This window comes from Lithobates pipiens, unplaced genomic scaffold (genome assembly GCF_037356315.1).
Source record: "Lithobates pipiens isolate NorthernLeopardFrog02 unplaced genomic scaffold, aLitPip1_a1.2 Scaffold_16, whole genome shotgun sequence".
Lineage (NCBI taxonomy): Eukaryota > Metazoa > Chordata > Amphibia > Anura > Ranidae > Lithobates > Lithobates pipiens.
The window spans coordinates 576,725,498-576,749,199 of NW_027507748.1; the positions used below are offsets into that span (position 1 = coordinate 576,725,498).

At 39.2% G+C, this 23,702-nt stretch overlaps 1 protein-coding gene across 1 annotated transcript in view; it reads left to right on the plus strand.

Annotated features, from left to right (window-relative positions):
* PPP1R1A (protein phosphatase 1 regulatory inhibitor subunit 1A) overlaps positions 1–23,702 on the plus strand; it is a 337,467-nt gene that overhangs the window by 297,105 nt on the left and 16,660 nt on the right. The window lies entirely within an intron of this gene.

The window sequence follows — 23,702 nt, forward strand, 5'->3', positions numbered from 1 at the left end:
ATCTCGAGCTAACAGGTTTTAACTGACAGCAAGCTCTCAGCCAAGCCTGTGAGAGTGGGGAGAAGAGCTGCTGCAGATGTGCAGAGCGCTGGACTAAAATCCAGCTGAGGTGAATGTTTTTTTTGGGGGGGGGGGGGAGGGGGGGTTCAGAGGGAGCTGGTATTAAAAGGTATTTTACCTTAATGCAGATAATGCATTAAGGTAAAAAAAATACTTTTATCTTTACAACCACATTATCTTTATTGTTATCACAAGGGCTTTACAAGCACACTATGTGATAATTATAGAACAATTGGACATTATATTATCTTCTTTCATAGGCCAACATCCTAGAAAGATATGGAAGCAACGTTTCTCCCTTAAAGAGATGGGACTTTAAAGGCACAGAGATTTAAACAAGAATAGTATAAAAGTTATAAAGTTTCATTGTATCAAAATTAACATGAAGTAGAGACGTATATACAAGAAAATTACTGAAGTAAAAAGTATTGACTTGCAAAGAGTAAGGTACAAATCACCAGACTATATTAAACATGATATAACAGCAATATTGATAGATTTACATTAAAAAAAAATGCATTGACAATTCCAACGCGTTTCTGAGTAGTCTTGACTCCTTCCACATGGAAGGTCCTTTCAAATTACAAACATATTCCTCAAATTATACAGCGGCTGGCTACTTAAATGGCAGTGAATGGGACATTGGAAACAATACTCACAGGGCCTTGAATCCACAGCTCTACATTGGTCAGCACATAAAAACTGAGATCCTCTTTCATCACCTGTGTTTTTATGTGCTGATCAATGTAGAGCTGTGGATTCAAGGCACTATGAGTATTCTAGCCAATGTCCCATTCACTGCCATTTAGGCAACCAGCTGCTGTATAATTTGTGGAATATGTTTGTAATTTGCACTTTACTTTATAGATTATACTTACATTGATTGCAAAAAGGACTTTCCCTGAGGAAGGAGTCAAGACTATGCCGAAATGTGTTGGTATTGCCAATGAATTTTTATGTAAACCTATCAATATTGCTGTTATATCATGATTGATATGGTGAAGTAATTTGTAGCTTACTCTTTGCAAGACAGCTTTTTACTTCAGTAATTTTCTCACATATACCTCTCTACTTCACGTAAATTTTAATACAATTAAACTTTATAACTTTTATACTATTCTTGTTTAAATCTCTGTACCTTTAAAGTCATATCTCTTTAAGAGGGAAACATTGTTTCCATATGTGATAACTATGTGATAGCATGGGCAACTGACAGGTGCACTCTTTATGGAGAAATCAGAGTTCTATAATACCTGTAATGTCTCCCCTGCCCTCCAGTGCAGCTAATCAGGTACAGATCCTGCTTGATTAGCTGCATCCATGGCTACAGTATGAGGAATGACAGCTGTAAACAACGAAGTGATGTAATACACAATGTTTCCAGAATAATTAGTCTCAGGGGAGATCAGGAAATAGATGTTCCCCGATCACCTCCTGTTCTGAAAATTACCGCTATTTACCACGGTTCCAGGCTTCCGGTGGAACAGGAGAGTCTAGGAACCTCCATGGCCAGTGGCAGAGGGGATGGTGGGATTGAAGGTATGGCCCTTTTCACCACCCATATCACGTTTGATGAACAGACAATCATCGGTTAACCTCCCTGGCAGTATGATTATTTTGGATTTTAGGTGCTAAAAGCGGTACCATTATTTTGCATGAAAATTTGGCGTTTTATATTGTAGTCCTGTAATTCTTAGGAATAACTCTCTTAAATCTGTCCAAACCAGAGTCTAGCAGACATCCTGGGTATGATAAAGTTTGAAAAATGAAATCATAAATTATAATATAATAAATAACTACAAATAATTGTACCAAATAATAATATAACAATAATAAAAATTATTTAATAATGTAATCAAATCAAAAACACTGAAATTTGCTCAGTTGCAGAATTGTCACTGTCATTACTTTTCAGTATTTGATGACGGATCTCCCCACAAATCGCTATCGCTCAATTCTGCGAGTGATTACAATTTATTATCGCTGTTTTCTAGCTGGTCTAAAATCATTTTTGATGTAAAGGGACAGTTTTAGTTGCTATGGACAATCTCCAGTTTCCAGGCATAAAGAACAGTTTTTATAATATAAAACGGCATGCAGGACACTGGGCAGACCACTAGGGACAACGGGGATGTGAAATATTTACATACAGCAATGTAATCTGTAAGATTACATTATACTGTATGTATACTGTCTGTTTCACTTTTTGAATTTAGCGCCGATCTCCGTCCCCGTGCGTCGCAACGCTCGCAGGGTACGGAGATCGGCTCCGTGATAGATCGAGCGAGACACGGCTCGCTCGTACAGCGGGGAGACAACGCTGGATCCGAGGGAGAAGGTAAGTAAACCTCCTCCTGGATCCAGCGATGCAGTCCCGAGTCTGGCTCGGGGTTACCGCTCTTGGTATAAAAATTCCACCCCGAGCCAGACTCGGGAATACCGTCAGGGGGGTTAAAATAGATGGAGACTATTTATTGCAGTCTAAAAAATGCCTAAAATATGCCTCAAAAACACTTTATTTAGAGCAGGGGTCTCAAACTGGTGGCCCTCCAGCTGTTGTTAAACTACAAGTCCCATGAGGCTTTGCAAGGCTGACAGTTACAAGCATAACTCCCACAGGTAGAGGCATGCTGGGACTTGTAGTAGTTTGAGACCCCTGATTTAGAGGCATTCTCACTGAGACCAAAAACACCCAACTATGCTTCAAAAGTAGCTCATGTAGCTTTTGGAGGATTAGGCAGCTACAGGCATGTGCACATTTATTTATGAACGGCCACTATTTAATTATATGGGGTTTTGTTTGAGAGTTTTGGAGCCTCAAACTACAAACCGCCCAGGCATGAATGGCTCTTACTGCATTCCTGTCACCAAGCAAAGCTGAACTTTAAGCTTTAAAACTTTAAAGCTTGTTTTCACAGAGTCTTTTAGCGTCTGAATTCGTTTTATAGTGTTTTGTTAACTCTACTCTTTGAATAATTATCTGTAGTATTCAAATTCAGAAGTGTACCAGTTTGCAAAACAAACAGACACCATACTGCACAGATCACAAGCCTTCTGCTGGGGCCCTGAGCACTATTACCCTTACTTTCAAGGAACAACTGCCTGGCAAGAGATTGTACTTACTTGAGGCTGGGTTCACACATGTGTAGGCACAGGTTTGTGCCTGGGGTCTGGTGTGTGTCTGTTCACGGGTTCAGGTGCGATTCAGGTCCAAATTTTTGCCCGAATTCAAACCTGAACCAGACCCAAAGACGCACCGGCCCCTTTTTCAATCTGGACTGCGGCCGCCCGAACATGTTTGAACTGGCTCCATTGAGAGATGGTCACAATTGTCCGTGATGCAAATTCATTTTCATATATTAGTAGAAAATGTGATGCGCTAATCTCAAGACTTTCGATAATCGCAGTGAACCACTAATGTGCAATTATAAAAGGTGCAACCATGCATAAATAAATCAGAGGATACCTCTGTGCATATAATAAAGTGCTAACTAGTGCATAGACCATAAAGTGACTCAATGTGCAGAAAACGCAAATTTAACATATAGACCAAAATACAAATATAAGATGTGGAAACGTATTACAATGTGTATATAATGGAGCAAAAACAGGTATAAATAAAAAGGGAAAAAATTATAAAATATTAAATCCAAGTGACCAGCGTGATTGAAGATATAAATGTCCCATACACAATCCAATCAAATCGTGCAATTCGGTAAACACACTAAATTAAACGTGCAACGTGCTGGGCAGTCAATCCATCCGTGATGATCCGCGCAGATAGTGTAAATACTATGCAATTACCTCACTGCTGTGGGTACACAGCAAAATTAATAATGGACACCAAGATGCTTGCAGGGACGGCTGTATAACACAATCTTTAGGAGACTTCTCTAACTTCCTCATGGATGGTAGGTAAACTCAGGGGAATGGATTAGAGAGAACCGCCATGGTGTAGTAGTTTTTTAAAATGTATCAATTTTATTAAAAGATTAAGACTACTCACAAGTGAAGTAGAGATAGGCACATTTGACAGACAGCATAAAGCAAACCGGATATGGACGTCACTTCCGGGTTCCTACGCGTTACGTCGTGGAGACTTCAACTGGGATGTTTTCACAGGGTACAGGAAGTGACTTATAGGTGTACTGGGCGGGATTACGCCGCCTATTTCATTAGTATACCGCTGCGCCGCTGTATCAACCCAGTAATGCTAATGGGGGCGGGCCAATTCAAAATAGATGCACTAGGTAACCTCCCATCTAAAAGTATATAACATTAGTGGGCAGCAGCGCAAGGAGGGAGACAGATAAAGAGGCGGGAGGGACGGAACGAGCACTGTACTAGATTTAACTTACTAGGGAAATAGCCTAATGTTAAGTTATGTCAGCTGCAAATAGCGCCGTGTAATAAACTAGAGCGTGCTATCTATCACTCTGGTAGTATAAGGCGATAGAGCACGTCCGGCGGCCATTTTGTTGAAGTTAATTTCAAAGTATGTGTGTGGCCATATTTTCGGTGGTCTAACAACCTCTAAGGCAATAGTTTTGTTTCAATTATGACTGAAAACGAAGTTTTATAAAGAAGAGATTTGAGACCACACCAAACACAAAACCAAAATAAATACTATTATATCCTAATAGCTCAGGGAGGATAGTAGTTAATAGGGAAAATTATAAAAATATCCACCTTGTATCTATAAATACAAGTACAAGAAGGTATGCATAGACAGCTGTATTTATAAGACGGAGAACGATTTTTAAAATAAAATAAAATAATGTCCAAAAAAGGGGGTACTAGGCAAAATATATATACACAAAAGTGCATAATTTTATGGAAACACGGAAATGACGTACATATTCTGGATAATATCAAAACATAGCACATTGATTTAAAAACTTTAAGTAACTCTAAAATGCATAAAATCGCATACAGAATTTAGACCATAAATCTTAAAGCCATGGAAACTTGTTTTAAAAACACATGAGATTAAGATAAAAGTATATAAATGAGTCGCTTTAAAAGATATATAGATAGTAAAATTAAAAATAACAAAACAGAACCTAAAAGACCGTGGCACAAAATCGCATGTAAAAATATCATTGGGGGGCTAAAAATCGCTAATAAAGCAGTTCAAATCGAACTCTATATTCAATCCCCTGGGGGCAAAGGTATCAAGGGTATATATCCATTTGGACTCTATCTGACTCAGGGTCCTCACCTTGTGCCCTCCCCTCCAATGTTTGACATAGGGACAATGCCCCAGAATTTTAAATGCTTGGGGTCTCTATTATGACGAATAGCGAAATGTTTAGAAACATTATGTTTATCGTACCCCTTCTGTATATTTTGTATGTGCTCTTTAAGTCGAGTTTTTAAAGGCCTTTTTGTGCGGCCTACGTATTGTAAGCCGCAGCTGCACTCTAAGACATAAACAGCGCCTACTGTGTTGCAGCAAATAAAATCTTTAACCTTGTGGGTATTGCCGGTACTTGTCGCTAAAAATTCGAAGACTTTATTTGGTTTACTCGCTCTCGTGCACGCCAAGCACCTTTTGCAGGGGTAGAAACCTTTCCCTGTGAAAAACGTGAAGTTATTCACGGGAGGATCGGGTATATTTTTGACTAACATGTCTCTGAGGCTCGGGGCGCGTCTGTAAATAAACTTCGGTGTAGGGGGTAGAACTTCGTGTAAATCTTTGTCATTCAAGAGGATGTGCCAGTGTTTTTTGATTATTCTTTCTATGTTTTTATATTGGTTGTTATAATCCAAAATTATTGCTCCTTCTACACCTTTTTTATCTTTACGTTGTGTTTTCGTGTCTTTAAGGAGATATTGGCGGTCCATCTTTTCCACTTCTGATATTTTTTCTTGGATTACGCACTTATCGTAGCCTTTCTCCTGAAATCTCTGTCCCATGGACTCGGCTTGTTCAAGGAACACTTCTTTTTTGCTGCAATTTCTCCGTAGGCGCATAAATTGCCCTTTAGGGATATTGAAGAGCCAGTTTTGGTGATGGCAGCTTGTCAACGGGAGATAGCTATTTTTATCTACACTTTTAAAGTGTGTCTTGGTTTCTATTCTCCCGTCCCTTTGTGAAATTAGTAAATCCAAAAAGACTATTTCCTTCTCATCCGAATTCCAGGTCAGTATTATATTCAAATTATTCTCATTTAGTTTTTGTTGGAACAAATTAAGACTGGCACTACTCCCTTTCCAAAGTATTAAAATATCGTCAATATAATGCCTATATAACACTAGTTCTTTAGGTGGGTTTGAAAATACTGCGTTCTCTTCCCATCTAGCCATAAATAAACCGGCAACGCTTGGGGCAAATTTAGCCCCCATGGCAACGCCTGTGGTTTGGTGATAGAACGTCCGGTTAAACCAAAAATAATTGTTTTTTAGACAAAAGTCGAGACATTTGACTAGGTATTTTCGTTGAGAGCAAATGAGGTCAGAGTAATTTCTCAAACCCCACTTAACGGCCTCGCATGCTTCATGATGGGGGATTATGGTATAGAGAGAAGTTACGTCTGCCGTAACCAACATAAAAGGGCCATCATGTATAAACTCTTCTAAAATCTGCAAAACGTGCTTGGTATCGCGAAGATAAGCCTCCGAAGAGTCTCCAATGAGAAATAAACCCAATGTGGTTCAGAATCACTCCAAACAGTCCACACCCCAATATCCAGAGAGAAGGCCCCCGTATAATTCCCATACGCCAAAAAAGGGGTGGAAAAAACCTCACTGGAAAAAAGCTCATAATAAGAGGGTGAATCAGGATGACCAATGGCACCATCCCTCTTATGAACAGCCTCGAGCTCCCCACCATCCTCCTCAAATTAGGAACCCTGCTCCGTACTACGATCATAACCGAAGAGAGAGAGAGGATTGGGGACCAGCACAACCCTACTATCGACCCTATGATCATTATTCAGTCCCCACTTACAATCATTATGCACCATTAAGGGACTATCGAGAGGATGATAGGGAAGACCAGTATTATCAAACTTACTACCCCGATCCAAATACAAATAGGGCTTTTTTAGGAAGAGGCCCGGATCATCATCCTCCGAGGGTGAGGGATGTGCAGGGAGACAGAGAACTAAGTCCAAAAAGAAGAGAGGAAGAAGAGCAGGAGCGAGAACTCAAGCAAAAAAGAGAATAAAAGGAGAAGGAGTATTCAACTTGAGTGGTATCTCGTTAACAACGGAAGAATTGGCAGTACTGGACAAAGGCCTCACCTAAAAAGAATCTGAACAAATTCGAGACCTATGTAAACATTCAGAAGTACATAAGGGGCTTAAATATGAAAAAATATTTCTTGAGCAATCCTAGAACTACTCATGCCCCCCTATCTGATGACATCAAACATAGCACTTTTAAGAATAAATCTGTTTTTAACCCCCAAATAGGCAATAATAAATTTGTAGACGTCTTTAAGAAAATTGTTGTAGAAGATTTAAAAAACCTTGACACTAAGAAACATACAGAACCTAACTATATGAGATGTGGCATGAAACGCCTCAGTGAGCGGAAAGATATAGTGATCCGTCCAGCCGACAAAGGCGGAGGTATTGTGGTCTTGTCCAAAACGCAATACAACGACAATATGGCAAAATTGCTGAGTGACACTAAGACTTATACCATTTTACCAAAAAATCCCATTTTCAGAGGAAGAAAGGAGCTTGAGCTTGTAGTACACCTGGGTTTGAAAAAAGCAATTTTGAGTAAAAAAGAAGCTCAATACCTGATGCCAGAAGCAGCAAGAACACCAATTATCTATTATTTACCTAAAATCCATAAGGACAAGACCAACCCTCCACCCAGGCCCATAGTAAACGGGATAGACTCCCTTACTTCAAGGATGGGATCCTATATAGATAACTTTCTACAGCCGACAGTACAGAAGACGAAGGCTTATCTTCACGATACCAAGCACGTTTTGCAGATTTTAGAAGAGTTTATACATGATGGCCCTTTTATGTTGGTTACGGCAGACGTAACTTCTCTCTATACCATAATCCCCCATCATGAAGCATGCGAGGCCGTTAAGTGGGGTTTGAGAAATTACTCTGACCTCATTTGCTCTCAACGAAAATACCTAGTCAAATGTCTCGACTTTTGTCTAAAAAACAATTATTTTTGGTTTAACCGGACGTTCTATCACCAAACCACAGGCGTTGCCATGGGGGCTAAATTTGCCCCAAGCGTTGCCGGTTTATTTATGGCTAGATGGGAAGAGAACGCAGTATTTTCAAACCCACCTAAAGAACTAGTGTTATATAGGCGTTATATTGACGATATTTTAATACTTTGGAAAGGGAGTAGTGCCAGTCTTAATTTGTTCCAACAAAAACTAAATGAGAATAATTTGAATATAATACTGACCTGGAATTCGGATGAGAAGGAAATAGTCTTTTTGGATTTACTAATTTCACAAAGGGACGGGAGAATAGAAACCAAGACACACTTTAAAAGTGTAGATAAAAATAGCTATCTCCCGTTGACAAGCTGCCATCACCAAAACTGGCTCTTCAATATCCCTAAAGGGCAATTTATGCGCCTACGGAGAAATTGCAGCAAAAAAGAAGTGTTCCTTGAACAAGCCGAGTCCATGGGACAGAGATTTCAGGAGAAAGGCTACGATAAGTGCGTAATCCAAGAAAAAATATCAGAAGTGGAAAAGATGGACCGCCAATATCTCCTTAAAGACACGAAAACACAACGTAAAGATAAAAAAGGTGTAGAAGGAGCAATAATTTTGGATTATAACAACCAATATAAAAACATAGAAAGAATAATCAAAAAACACTGGCACATCCTCTTGAATGACAAAGATTTACACGAAGTTCTACCCCCTACACCGAAGTTTATTTACAGACGCGCCCTGAGCCTCAGAGACATGTTAGTCAAAAATATACCCGATCCTCCCGTGAATAACTTCACGTTTTTCACAGGGAAAGGTTTCTACCCCTGCAAAAGGTGCTTGGCGTGCACGAGAGCGAGTAAACCAAATAAAGTCTTCGAATTTTTAGCGACAAGTACCGGCAATACCCACAAGGTTAAAGATTTTATTTGCTGCAACACAGTAGGCGCTGTTTATGTCTTAGAGTGCAGCTGCGGCTTACAATACGTAGGCCGCACAAAAAGGCCTTTAAAAACTCGACTTAAAGAGCACATACAAAATATACAGAAGGGGTACGATAAACATAATGTTTCTAAACATTTCGCTATTTGTCATAATAGAGACCCCAAGCATTTAAAATTCTGGGGCATTGTCCCCTATGTCAAACATTGGAGGGGAGGGCACAAGGTGAGGACCCTGAGTCAGATAGAGTCCAAATGGATATATACCCTTGATACCTTTGCCCCCAGGGGATTGAATATAGAGTTCGATTTGAACTGCTTTATTAGCGATTTTTAGCCCCCCAATGATATTTTTACATGCGATTTTGTGCCACGGTCTTTTAGGTTCTGTTTTGTTATTTTTAATTTTACTATCTATATATCTTTTAAAGCGACTCATTTATATACTTTTATCTTAATCTCATGTGTTTTTAAAACAAGTTTCCATGGCTTTAAGATTTATGGTCTAAATTCTGTATGCGATTTTATGCATTTTAGAGTTACTTAAAGTTTTTAAATCAATGTGCTATGTTTTGATATTATCCAGAATATGTACGTCATTTCCGTGTTTCCATAAAATTATGCACTTTTGTGTATATATATTTTGCCTAGTACCCCCTTTTTTGGACATTATTTTATTTTATTTTAAAAATCGTTCTCCGTCTTATAAATACAGCTGTCTATGCATACCTTCTTGTACTTGTATTTATAGATACAAGGTGGATATTTTTATAATTTTCCCTATTAACTACTATCCTCCCTGAGCTATTAGGATATAATAGTATTTATTTTGGTTTTGTGTTTGGTGTGGTCTCAAATCTCTTCTTTATAAAACTTCGTTTTCAGTCATAATTGAAACAAAACTATTGCCTTAGAGGTTGTTAGACCACCGAAAATATGGCCACACACATACTTTGAAATTAACTTCAACAAAATGGCCGCCGGACGTGCTCTATCGCCTTATACTACCAGAGTGATAGATAGCACGCTCTAGTTTATTACACGGCGCTATTTGCAGCTGACATAACTTAACATTAGGCTATTTCCCTAGTAAGTTAAATCTAGTACAGTGCTCGTTCCGTCCCTCCCGCCTCTTTATCTGTCTCCCTCCTTGCGCTGCTGCCCACTAATGTTATATACTTTTAGATGGGAGGTTACCTAGTGCATCTATTTTGAATTGGCCCGCCCCCATTAGCATTACTGGGTTGATACAGCGGCGCAGCGGTATACTAATGAAATAGGCGGCGTAATCCCGCCCAGTACACCTATAAGTCACTTCCTGTACCCTGTGAAAACATCCCAGTTGAAGTCTCCACGACGTAACGCGTAGGAACCCGGAAGTGACGTCCATATCCGGTTTGCTTTATGCTGTCTGTCAAATGTGCCTATCTCTACTTCACTTGTGAGTAGTCTTAATCTTTTAATAAAATTGATACATTTTAAAAAACTACTACACCATGGCGGTTCTCTCTAATCCATTCCCCTGAGTTTACCTACCATCCATGAGGAAGTTAGAGAAGTCTCCTAAAGATTGTGTTATACAGCCGTCCCTGCAAGCATCTTGGTGTCCATTATTAATTTTGCTGTGTACCCACAGCAGTGAGGTAATTGCATAGTATTTACACTATCTGCACGGATCATCACGGATGGATTGACTGCCCAGCACGTTGCACGTTTAATTTAGTGTGTTTACCGAATTGCACGATTTGATTGGATTGTGTATGGGACATTTATATCTTCAATCATGCTGGTCACTTGGATTTAATATTTTATAATTTTTTCCCTTTTTATTTATACCCGTTTTTGCTCCATTATATACACATTGTAATACGTTTCCACATCTTATATTTGTATTTTGGTCTATATGTTAAATTTGCGTTTTCTGCACATTGAGTCACTTTATGGTCTATGCACTAGTTAGCACTTTATTATATGCACAGAGTTATCCTCTGATTTATTTATGCATGGTTGCACCTTTTATAATTGCACATTAGTGGTTCACTGCGATTATCGAAAGTCTTGAGATTAGCGCATCACATTTTTTTCTACTTATTTATTTCCCATTAGTGAGAGACAACTCACCTAGTGACTGCTGCTTTTTTCTTTTCATTAGCTACTTTTGCTTTGTCTTACTTTTTCCATAGAGCGCAGAAGTTTTTAGATATACACATTTTCATATATTCATTTCATTCAGATTAATCTTGGTAAACATTTTTGACTGACATCTATGGAAGTGAAATTAAATACGGTATATTATTGAAGTATGACAGCGATTTATTCTCAAATCCGCATCCAATTCTCATATGTGTGAACCCAGCCTTACTAAGTGCAATCGTACATATTTACATACACTGACAAGGAATACAGGGCTCAATTCACTAACTTTTATTGTATGCAATATCTGTGCTTTATACAAAGTAGCATGTGAGATATGTAAAGTACCAATTTACTACAGTTTAAGTGTCGCAGTTGTGTTAAATATCGCAAATGTGCTAATTGCCTGTGGTAAATATAGCAAACAAATGTGATGTTACATTAAAGTAAATTCACAAAAAAAAAATTAAAGTTGGAACATTCAGTAACAGTATTCCTACTACTAGTGGCAGCTCCAGCTTAGGGACGATGGATAGTGACTTATTTTATGGTACAATTTTTCTTTAAGGTACAAAATCTGTAGGCTTTAGTACAGCATACGGTCAAGGCTCAGAAGGTAAAACTCAGAGGTAGGAATACCATTATACAACAACAATATAATCAACAGCAGATATGAACGTTTTCTTTTTAGCACAGAGCAATACCCGTGATGGCTAGGATCAGATTGAGAAGTGCAATATAGAGAGGGTTAAGACTGGAAGCAGGCAATGGGTTTCATGTGGTTCAGAGGAGGTGGGTAAGCCATCGATGCCAGGTATGATAAAAAATAAGGATAGGAATTGATGGATATTGACTTCTTTTATCCTGTGCGCTCCTACTATCTGGTTTTCTTCTCAAGCGTATGGTGGCAGTTGCAGTGATTGTCAGAGCCTGGTCACCATATTGGAAGGTTACTGTGTATTTCTTTTTTTTTTCTTTTTCTTGGTGGAAGTTATAGCCTCACTCCTAGTGCTGGAATTTTCTTTGAGAACTGGTATATAAGTATTTGCCCTTTAAGGCTATAAAGGTTTATTAAGCCATCATATTCACCCTCTGTTCGCTGTCATGTTGTAGACTGGCAGACACATGCATAAATGCAGCATTTAAATAAATGGCAAAAATTAAAATAGCTCATTAATATAACATAGAATTAATCAGTACATTTCAAGCTAATTACTTGTTTGTTCTTTTTTTTCCCCATAGAATAATGACCTTGAATGTTCTAGCTTTAGTTCAATATCTTGTAAACTGCTCTTTGTATTGTTTTTTTGAAAAATCACCAAAGAATATTTTCATTTAAATAAAAAGTATATCAAAATAGTCGCTTGTAATTATGTCACTATCTAAACGTTAATTAACATTCTTCATTTTAATATATTAATTCCATTCGGATTAATGTTGTTAAACATTTTTGACTGACATCTATTGAAGTGAAATTAAATACTGTATAGTATTGAAGTATTGCATAGATTTATTCTCATTAGCTAATACTTTGTTGCTCTGCAGTTTACTAACAGGGAGGTTGTACAATTAATGCCGTGTACACACGGCCAGACTTTTTGACAGCAAAGGTCCGACGGAACAAATCAGTCGGACAATTTGACCATGTGTGGGCTTCACCGGATCTTTGCTGTGGAAAAATCAGATGGACTTCAGATTTAGAACATGCTTCAAATCTTTCCAATGGACTCTAGTCCAGTCGAAAAATCAGTTTGTCTGTATGCTAGTCCGACGGACGAAAACCGTCGCTAGGGCAGTTATTGGCTACTGGCTATGAACTTCCTTATTCTAGTCTGGTCGTGCGCCATCACGTTCAAATCCGTTGGACTTTGGTGTGATTGTGTGTGGCCAAGTCCGTTCATTCAGAAAGTCTGACGGAAGTCCGCTAAAAGACAATCGGACCTAGTTTGCCAGAAAGTCCGGCAGTGTGTACACGGCATTAGTCCATTTATTTTTGAAATTTTGTAGGGTTCAAATATATGCGAATTGTGTAAATTTTTAACTGCATCCAATTCGCATAACATGTGAGTGTGACCAGATTTCAAAAGCCGATTCACACACGTCCGGGGCGGCTGCGGTGCAGTTTTGAAAAGGGTCCTGTACATTTTTGGGTCTGGCTCAGGTGCGAATTCAGGGAGAAATTTGCATCTGAATTACACCAGATTCAAACACTGCATTATGCATTCTACTACCATGCATGTAGTGCACTGTGCATGCACTTTTTGTGCATTGGCCAGCACATTCAAATGATTGGGCTGCCCTTCAGAAAGGCAAGGTAAAGCATAACATAACATAACAAGCATTAATTACATTGATCAGAAATCAAGTATAATTTAGCAATTTGGTGTAAGGTAAAAAGCCTCTTAAATAACAGCTCATTTTAAAAATGTTGTTCATGACTATACATAATAATAGGAAGTGATAAAAAAAATCTCATTGTTATGGATCAGAATCAGGAACATGATTAGCATGCTTGTGATTTGGCAGAGTAATTGATTTTTCTTCATCTCATGTTGTGCCGATGTCTCAGAATTACTGCAGAGTTTGTAGAGAACGGTAGTACAGTGTTTATTAGCAGATTTTAGATTCTACCAAAGTCTGCATTGCACACCTCCCTCCATATTTATGGGTACTTTGGGCTCCTTCTATATTACAAAAACGTACCAATAGATTATGTGTAAATTCCCCCTAAATCACGCATTAGTGCTTTTGTGCTTAAAACAGAAAAAGAAGAAGAATTTTATGATCAAATGTACTTATTCCCCAAGCAGATCTCTATTTTGCAGACTGGCAAGTTCCCACTATGGAGTTGCACCTCTTAAAGGCACGCTTAGATTTCTGTTGCTGTAAGCAGCTAACTGTATTTTATTGCCATGACATAAAATTCAGGATATGAGTAAAGTAAATTTTATTGATTCCACGGGTTCTGTTTTTGCAGTCTTTATCCTTTATCTGTTTTGTGTCCATCCACAAGATACCTATTGCAGTGAAAACAGTTTCAGCAATCACATTGCTACGTGGAAAAGCTAGAATGGCCTGCACGGTTTTCAGTCAATGAGATAGCTTGGTGTTCTATATACTGTATATTCAAGCAGTATTAAACACAAAAACATTTTTTTAATATACTGCTGTTTGCCAATCCTTAAATGTGGTTGCTGTATTAGTTTTTTCTTTTGGATTTTGTTTTCCTTTATTTTCACCTGGTTTCACCTGTCCAGCAACACACTCATGCCGCATACACACGATCAGAATTTCGGCCAGCAAAAGACAGATGAGAGCTTTTCATTGGAAAATGCGATCGTGTGTGTATGCTCCATCGGAATTTAGCTGGCCGAATTCCCGCCAGCAAAAATTTGATAACATGTTCTCAATTTTACCAATGGAAGCACTTTCTACTGGAAATTCTGATCATGTGTATGTAATTCTGATGCGCAAAAACTCACGCATGTTCAGATTCAACTACAAGATGGAAGCGATTGGCTACTATGTATTGAACTTCCTTTTTCTAGTCCCGCTGTACGGGTTGTACGTCACCGGATTCTTGGTGGTCGGAATTTGTTGTGACCATGTGTAGGCAAGACAGTTTGAGTGGAATTCCGTCGGAATTCCGACTGTGTGTACGCGGCATTAGGGGTTGATTTACTAAAGGCAAATAGACTGTGCACTCTGCAAGTGCAGTTACTCCATAGTTTAGTAAATGAGGTGAATACCCAATCACATTCAAGGGAAATGAAAAAACAACATTTTTGCTTGTACATGATTGGATGATGGAAGAGCTCCCCCTTTCCATTCACTAAGCTCTGGGACAACTGCCTTTGCAAAGTGCATAGTCTTTTTGCCTTTAGTAAATCAATCCCTTTCTGTCTTACGGTGGCTCCGGTGGAGCTCCTAGAGGAGCAATGGAGTCACTCTTGGACAGCAGCACTGTCTATAGAGGGTAGCGTAGGCAGGGGCGGACTGACCATTGGGGCACTCGGGCACGGCCCGAGGGCCCCATGCCACTAGGGGGCCCCATGAGGGTTGCCAGCCTTAGTAAAACCAGGGACAGTATGTAAAAATCTGTGTTTTTTTAAAAATACCAAGATTATAGCTGCCTCTCCAGTACCTTTTCAGTGTGTGTATGTGTATTCTCTGTGTATACTGTGTGTCTGTGTATACTGTATGTGTGTGTATACTGTGTGGCCCCATAATCTCCTATTGCCCGGGGGCCCCATGAGTTGTCAGTCCGCCCCTGAGCGTAGGACACACTAGTAGATTTAGATGGAATTTACATAAGCGACCAAGCAAATAACGTCTAACTTCATCTAACACATTTTAACCAGTTACAGAGTTCTTGTTTTTCTTTTGGGATTTAGGTTTTACCCCTATGGATAAAAGTTGACTATTGTAAGCACTCCTGTCAGAGTTAAATCATTTATCTCGACCCCCTAATTGTCACTTTTGCTGCACACCTTGGTCTGTTAAAGTGGAACTAAAGTCTGCAATAATTACCTTTGCTTCAACAATACAATACCCACATGGTCCCTCGCATTTCCTCCCTGGCTTCTTCTAGGTGCTAGTCATTGCATGTCTCTTCTCCAATAAAAAGCCTGCCTGCTCGCGGTTATTTCATTTTAGATTTAAGTTCCAGTTGAAAAGTAACAGCAGGATCACCAGATTTAAAAAAATTACAAGGTGACTAAAAAAAACAAAAACAAATACTTATTTTATTAATGTTAGAGACAGACTGCATCATATTTGACTTTTTTCATTTTGCCTTTGGGACAATTTAAGGTACTAGAACAGGAAAGGTCACAAATGCTGCTGCCATTGCTGTTTTGTATACAAATAAAACAATCTGACATGCAAGTGTTTGAAAGGGGACATGATGTCAAACCAGGACCATTTATCCTAGTGTAACAAAGCTTTGTCAAAATAACCTAAAATGGTTTTGCAAATCTTTGTTGACTTTGTAGCAAACATTCTTGTCTTGTTCAGCTGGTTTTGAAGGTCCAGAATAAAGTTCTGGAATAATCAGTAAATTGCTGAATGTTTATGTAAATCCAATCTCTAAAATCACATCTAAGCTATAATAAATAAGCTTTAAAGCTCACCCTCATTTACAATGAAGGGAAATGCTATCCATGCACCATGCAGTTGCCATGGTGCTGCACATTTAATCAGTTATGACACCAGTCCTTGGGTTCGGTTGAAGGCACAAGCAACTGTAGCGGTTATAGTTCACAGCATACCTTTTTTGGGAAACAGTTCGATCGATAGATGTAGTGCTGCTTTAACATTAACATGTTATTGTAATTTCAAAAGCTGTTTTCAGTTTATTTATATCTGCAGCTTTCATTCAAATTGTATCTTTTTATCTTGGAAATAAGGAGGGAAAATACTGCGCTAAACCCAAAATAAATCAAATGTGTGTAACAAAAGCAGCTAACACTCAAACAAAGTTCAAAGTAATGTGCAAAGATAATGTGTAGCGCTAAATATTGTGACCTGGTAAAGGAAACATCTATACATGTGATAGTGTAAATATCAAAAACTAAAACGAATACCAAGAGGATTAGTACTCGTGAAAATATACATGTGAAAACAATCAATAGACAACAATGAAATCAAATGAATCTGTGAAACGGATTGTTTGATCACAGTCTAAAATAGCCGAGTCCATGAGAAATGGAAATGGAGACATGTTAATCCCGCATTCCCAAATGGGCTGGGATGTATGATCCTGGTAAACCAGATGGTATGCCTATGGATACTTGTACAAGTTCACATGAAAGAGTTGAGGTACCCTTGCCTAAGATGGTGGACCCAAATACCATATGGTAAGAGTCAAAAAGGCTTGAATATCCTCCATTCTAGGAGATGTCACGCTGGATGCAATGAAGGATATATGGCTCCAAGTTGTGTACAGGCATACCCCACTTTTAAGTACACAATGAGGTTTATTTACTAAAGCTGGAATGTGCAAAATCAGGCTCACTTCTGCATAGAAACCAATGAGCTTCCAGGTTTTATTACCAAAGCTTAACTGAACAAGCTGGGATTAGAAGCTCATTGGTTTCTATGCAGAAGTGAGCCTGCTTTTGCACTTTCCAGCTTTAGTAAATAAACCCCATTGTGCACTTAAAAGTGGGGTATGCCTGTAAGTGACAGGCGACGGATGCCCCGCAGCCAGATGGGTCCAGGACAATCCAGGAAGTAGAGGTACGTGAGTGATCAGCAAAACCCAAAAATAGAAGAAAAAATAGAAGAGGGCTCCATATGGTGCAGGTTAACCAGGGATGGTTTATTCAAATATAAAAAAATCTTACAATGATATGCAAGATAGAAAATATAAAGGTGATCACAAAAATTGATAAAAAAACATCTAAAAGCAATGTGGGGGATATAGAAATGCTGGCCCAACATGTTTCAACAACAAAAGGTCTTCAACTGGGGCATCATCTTGTCTCCTCACATTGCTATTCAATTTTTAAACTAACAGTAAAACATGAGGAAGTGGGACCGCCCCCATCATGGCGGAAACGGAAATTATGTGGACGGCAAGCATCTCAAGCCTCTAATATCGATCCACAGATGCATATCATAAATATATATACGCTTTTATTATCATTAACCCAACAGGGCTGACAATGGAATAAGAAATCCATGTGGAGATACATACAGAACTAAAACAGGCTGAATGGCAGATAAAAAATTCTGGTGTTGTATTCCAAGCCTCATAGTGAGTGAAACAGTGAAGTCATCCAATCCCTTCCATCGTCGGCTCAGATCATTTGATATCTGCTCAGCTGGTTCATAGAGTGTATCACAGTGCAACACCCAGAAGCTACACATTATTTTGCACATATCTTTTTATCCTGCCATGAAGGTCCTTCCTGTTTCAAACCTTATAGCAGTGTGCGGAAAGAGCAATAGACTTAGGGGTTGATTTACTAAAACTGGAGAAAGCAAAAACAGCTGCATCTCTGCATATCAACCAATCAGCCTCCAGTTTTGTTTTTTGTTGAAGCTCATTTGAACAAGCTGAAGTTAGAAGCCGATTGGGTACCGTGTACAGCTGCACTAGATATTGCCTTCTCTAGTTGTAAAAAGTTACATATGTCTCCAATGACGGTTGTCCTCTCTTGGTAGCACAACTGTCCCCTTTGTAGAAGCCCCACTGTACATCAGGGTTATGGTGGGGTGTTAAGCACTGAAACTTCTTCCTATGTTGAGAAGTATCAGTGAATGATGGCTAGTGTGTACATTACACTGTCTTTCTTTCCTGTGCTTTCCTGAAGGAGTAGACGTGCACACATTTCTGGATAGTTGAGAAAATGTCTTATAGGCTATGCTCAAACTGTCCAACTTTGCTCATGTCATGACATCGTAATGCTATTTATGGTTGAACGCTGTATGTTTTGTGCAACCTGTATATTCTTTAAACAAATAAAAAGTTACTAAAAAAAGTTACAAATAAAAAGAAATAAAGGTAATTCAAAAAAACTCAACCTAGCTGTGATTGTGTCTCCTATACACTGAGGTACCCCTGGCTATCCCAAGCTATTTGTTGATGACCTTAAGGCAGTGTTTCTCAATTACAGTCCTCAAGGCGCCCCGACAGGTTATGTTTTCAGGATTTTCCAGGATGGAACGGCTGTGGTAATTACTAAGGCAGTGAAATTGATCAAATCACCTGTGCAAAATAATGGAAAACATGAAAACATAACCTGTTGGGGCACCTTGAGGACTGGAGTTGAGAAACACTGCTTTAAGGCATGTAATGCATTATTCAATAATCCCAACATAAGGCTATCGCTGTTTAGAGCACATACACCCGATCACATGATCACATGCAGCCTTGTTAGAGACTACTCACATACATTGCGCGGGCATGGTACTCTGTGGTCACTATCAGGAAGTTGTTGCAGAGAAACAATGATATGCAGCCAACACTCCAGCATGTGCATGCCGACAGGAATGGCTGAAAAAGCCTTGGGGGTGAATAACAGAATGAGATGAAAAAACAGAATTAGGAGGTTTTGTAATGGAGAAAAAATGGCAATTGCTGATGATAGGCAGTGCTTTAGGACACTGGTCATCAATTTCTGTCCTCAGGGCCCACTAACAGGCCAGGTTTGCAAGATAACTGAAATACATCACAGGTGATATCACTTGCTGCTCAGTGATTGCAGTATTCTAGTCTGCATCTCCCCAAGGTAATACATAAAACTTGGCCTGTTAGTGGGCCCTGAGGACAGGGTTGATGACCACTGCTTTAGGACACTAGATGTTCTGCAGGGTTTATTTTAGGTATATGGGAAAAAGCAACAAATAAAATTAAATACTGTTAAAATGTTGTTTTTCTGCAGATCATCTTATTGAAGTCCTAGATCAAAGTGGCAGTCTTCTTCCCTATACTGCAGGAAAAAAAATGCTATCTTTCAATTTTACAGAGCATTTTTTCCTTTGAATGTATTACATTGGGAGGCATTGGGAGTCTAATAGGTCACTGATGTTTTCAAAAAGTGAACCTGTAACCTGCCCATGCTCACACAGGGCAGTGTCTCTCAACCAAAGGTGTGCGCACAGGGTGTACCGGGTGTGCCTAGGCAAATCCTAATTCGGTGGATCGATCTCTATTTTTCCCCTTCAAACAGCTGAAAGTAGGCATTCAGCTGTTACAGGAGGAAAATATAGGGTATTGGTAACAGCCCCTTATGTCATTCTTTTTTCTGCTGCCCGGCTCCCTCCCCCCACAGCTCTGCCATCTTCCCCTCCTCTCCTCTTCCGCCAACTGCTGTGAGGGAATCTTTTCAGGATGGAGAGTGGGGAAGGGGCCAGCAAATATATCATTTTCTGGGCCCCTTCCTTCCTAAATGAACACAGTGAGTGATCAGTAATACCATTCACTGTCTTAATTTATAACTGAAGCATAGTCAACTGTGTTGTTGTGCGAATGAATAGGAAGCCGCTCAGCACAGAACACTTCTCATTCATTCACTGTCCAGTGCAGCACGTGTGTTTGTGCTTTGGGGTGTACACCCTAATTCAATAGACTGTGCACACCTATGCTCTCAGCCTTTTTCCAGTCAAGGCACCCTTTAAAATTCTGCACAATCTGGAGGTACCCTATTCTAAAATATATAAAACTAAACTAAAAGTTTTACACAGTGTAGCAACATAAACACACGTAGGACAACTAACATTAGTGTCAATTTATTCTTTCAAAGCAAATACACTTTTGCACACTGGCAATGACTAGTATTCCAATGTTTCTCTTCTCCCTCAGTTTCTCTCACTCAGCTGATATGACCCCAGTGTTGACAGAGAGGGACAAGGGAGGGACAAGGGAGGGACAAACAAGGATGCTGTGCAGTTGCCCAATATCTATCTTATTAACTGATGATGTCATTAGTTGCTAGGACGCTGACTACAGTGTGTAACTAAAAGGCATGCTCACACATAGAGCTCACACAAGATCGGATTTTCCAACAACATAATCCGATCGGAGCGTTTCTGTTGGAATTTCCGACCGTGTGTACAGGGCATAAGTCTGTAGGGTTCAATATTGAGTTGGCCTACCCTTTGCAGCTATAACAGCTTCAACTCTTCTGGAAAGGCTTTCCACAAGGTTTAGGAGTGTGTCTATGGGAATGTTTGACCATTCTTCCAGAAGCGCATTTGTGAGGTCAGGCACTGATGTGGACGGGAAGGCCTGGCTCACAGTCCCCACTTTAATTCATCCCAAAGGTGTTCTATCGGGTTGAATTCAGAACTCTATGCAGGCCAGTCCAGTTCTTCCACTCAAAACTTTCTCATCCATGTCTTTATGGACCTTGCTTTGTGCATTGTCATGTTGGAATAGGAAGGGCCCATCCCCAAACTGTTCCCACAAAGTTGGGAACATGAAATTCTTCATAATGCTTTGGTATGCTGACACCATAAGAGTTAGTTTCACTGGAACTAAGGGGACAAGCCCAACCCCTGAAAAATAACCCCACAGCATAATCACCCCTCCACCAAATGATTTGGACCAGTGCAAAAAGCAAGCATCCCAAGCAATGGACAATTTCATGCTCTCAAATTTGTAGGAACAGTTTGGGGATGGCCCCTTCCTGTTCCAACATGACTGTGCACTAATGTACATGGCAAGAAAAAGTCTAAATTTTCCAAAGGAAAAATTTTAGTGGCGACAAACAGGATATAAAACTCAAATCTTGGTAAAAAATAAAATATAGGATTGGGTCGAGAAAATAGATACTAAACCTGTCAAAATCCAAAATTGCCATTGTACCTAAAATTTTTGATAAGCGATACTTTAAAAGCTCTTACAGGTTATCAATTTAGAGTTAACCATAAAACCGTAAAGAAAAGGAAGAGCAAGTTTGGGGTGGATGAACTTGACTGGCCTGCACAAGTCCTGAATTCAACCTGATAGAATACCTTTGGGATGAATTAGAGCAGAGACTGCGAGCCAGCTCTTCTCATCCAACATTAGTGCCTTGCCCTTACAAATGCTCTCCTGGAAGAATGGTCAAACATTCCCATAGACACATAAACCTTGTGGACAGCCTTCCCAGAAGAATTGAAGCAGTTATAGCTGCAAAGGGTGAGCCAACTCAATATTGAACCCTACAGACTTATGCCCTGTACACACGGTCGGAAATTCCAACAGAAACGCTCCGATCGGATTATGTTGTTGGAAAATCCGATCTTGTGTGAGCTCTATCGGACTTTTTCCGTCGGAAATTCAGACAGAAAAAGTTTGAGAGCTGGATCTAAAATTTTCCAACAAAAATCCGATCTGACTTTTTCTGATCGTTTGTAGAGAATTCCGATGGACAAAGTGCCACGCATGCTCAGAATAAATTACGAACGAAAGCTATTGGCTACTGGCTTCTACGTAGTCCCGTCATACGCAACGAACGTCACCTTGTTCCGAACGATTGGATTTTCCGACAACTTTGTCCGACCGTGTGTATGCAACACAAGTTTCGGCCAAAATCCGTCGGAGAAAATCCGACGGATTTTGTGGTCGGAATGTCCGACCGTGTGTACAGGGCAGACTGGGATTCCATTAAGTTTATTGTGCAAATAAAGGCAGGCATCCCCAAGTTCCTGTGAATGTACAATATATATCTAAAATACCTGCATATATATATAGTTACATCATCTGGTTGAAAAAAGACACAAGTGCATCTAGTTCAACCAATAAAAGGGAAGAAAAAAACAATCCTATATACATAATCCTTTACCTACAGTTGATCAAGAGGAAGGCAAAAAAAAAAACAATAAAGCATGATCCAATTTGCTTCAGCGGGGAAAAATTCCTACCTGATCCCCCAGGAGGCAATGGTATATTCCCTGGAACTTTACCTATAAATATTTGTATCCAGTTATATTATGTGCATTTAAGAAAGAATCCAGGCATTTTTTAAAGCAATCAACTGAGCTGGACAGAACCAGCTCTTGAGGGAGTCTATTCCACATTTTTACAGCTCTTACTGCAAAGAAGCCTTTCCGTTTTTTTTAAAGAGTGCCCCTTAGTCCTCTGAGATATATATATATATATATATATATATATATATATATATATATATATATATATATATATATATATATATATAATGTGTGTATGTATATGTGTATGTATATATATTCAATTTATTTAGTGATCACCAAACCAATGAACAAGTCGCTATTGTGCTAATTTTCACCTTTGTCAAGCCAGTTTAAATTTATTGGAATATTACACTAAGCCCTTGTACACACGGTCGGACATTCCGACGGAAAATGTCCGATCGGACCGTGTTGTCGGATAATCCGACCGTGTGTGGGCTACATCGGACTTTTTCCGTTGGAATGTCCGACCAACAAAGTTGAGAGCTGGATATAAAATTTTCCGACAACATGATCCGATCGGACTTTGATGGTTCGGACAAAGTGCCACGCATGCTCAGATCAAATTACGAGACCAAAGCTATTGGCTACTAGCGTCAACGTAGTCCCGTCGCAACGAACGAACGTCATCACGTTATGAATGATTGGATTTTCTGACAACTTTGTCCGACCGTGTGTATGCAACATCAGTTTCGAACAAAATCCGTCGGAAAAAACAAAATTATATAACAAATTATCAAATTATACAACCTTTGTTTTTCACAATGGAACATCAAAAGAGGAATAAAGCTCTCCTTAAAAAAAAAAAAAAAAAGCATGCGTCCCATTCTGCTACGTTAAACAAAATCACATTAATGACATATTTTAATCAGCAGCATTTAATTTAATGATTTTATTTTGTATGTAAATATATATAAATGTGTATGTAGCTATATGGGATTGTGCACGTTACATAAGCACTGTGTGTGAGAAAAATCACCGGAAGATGCATTTTT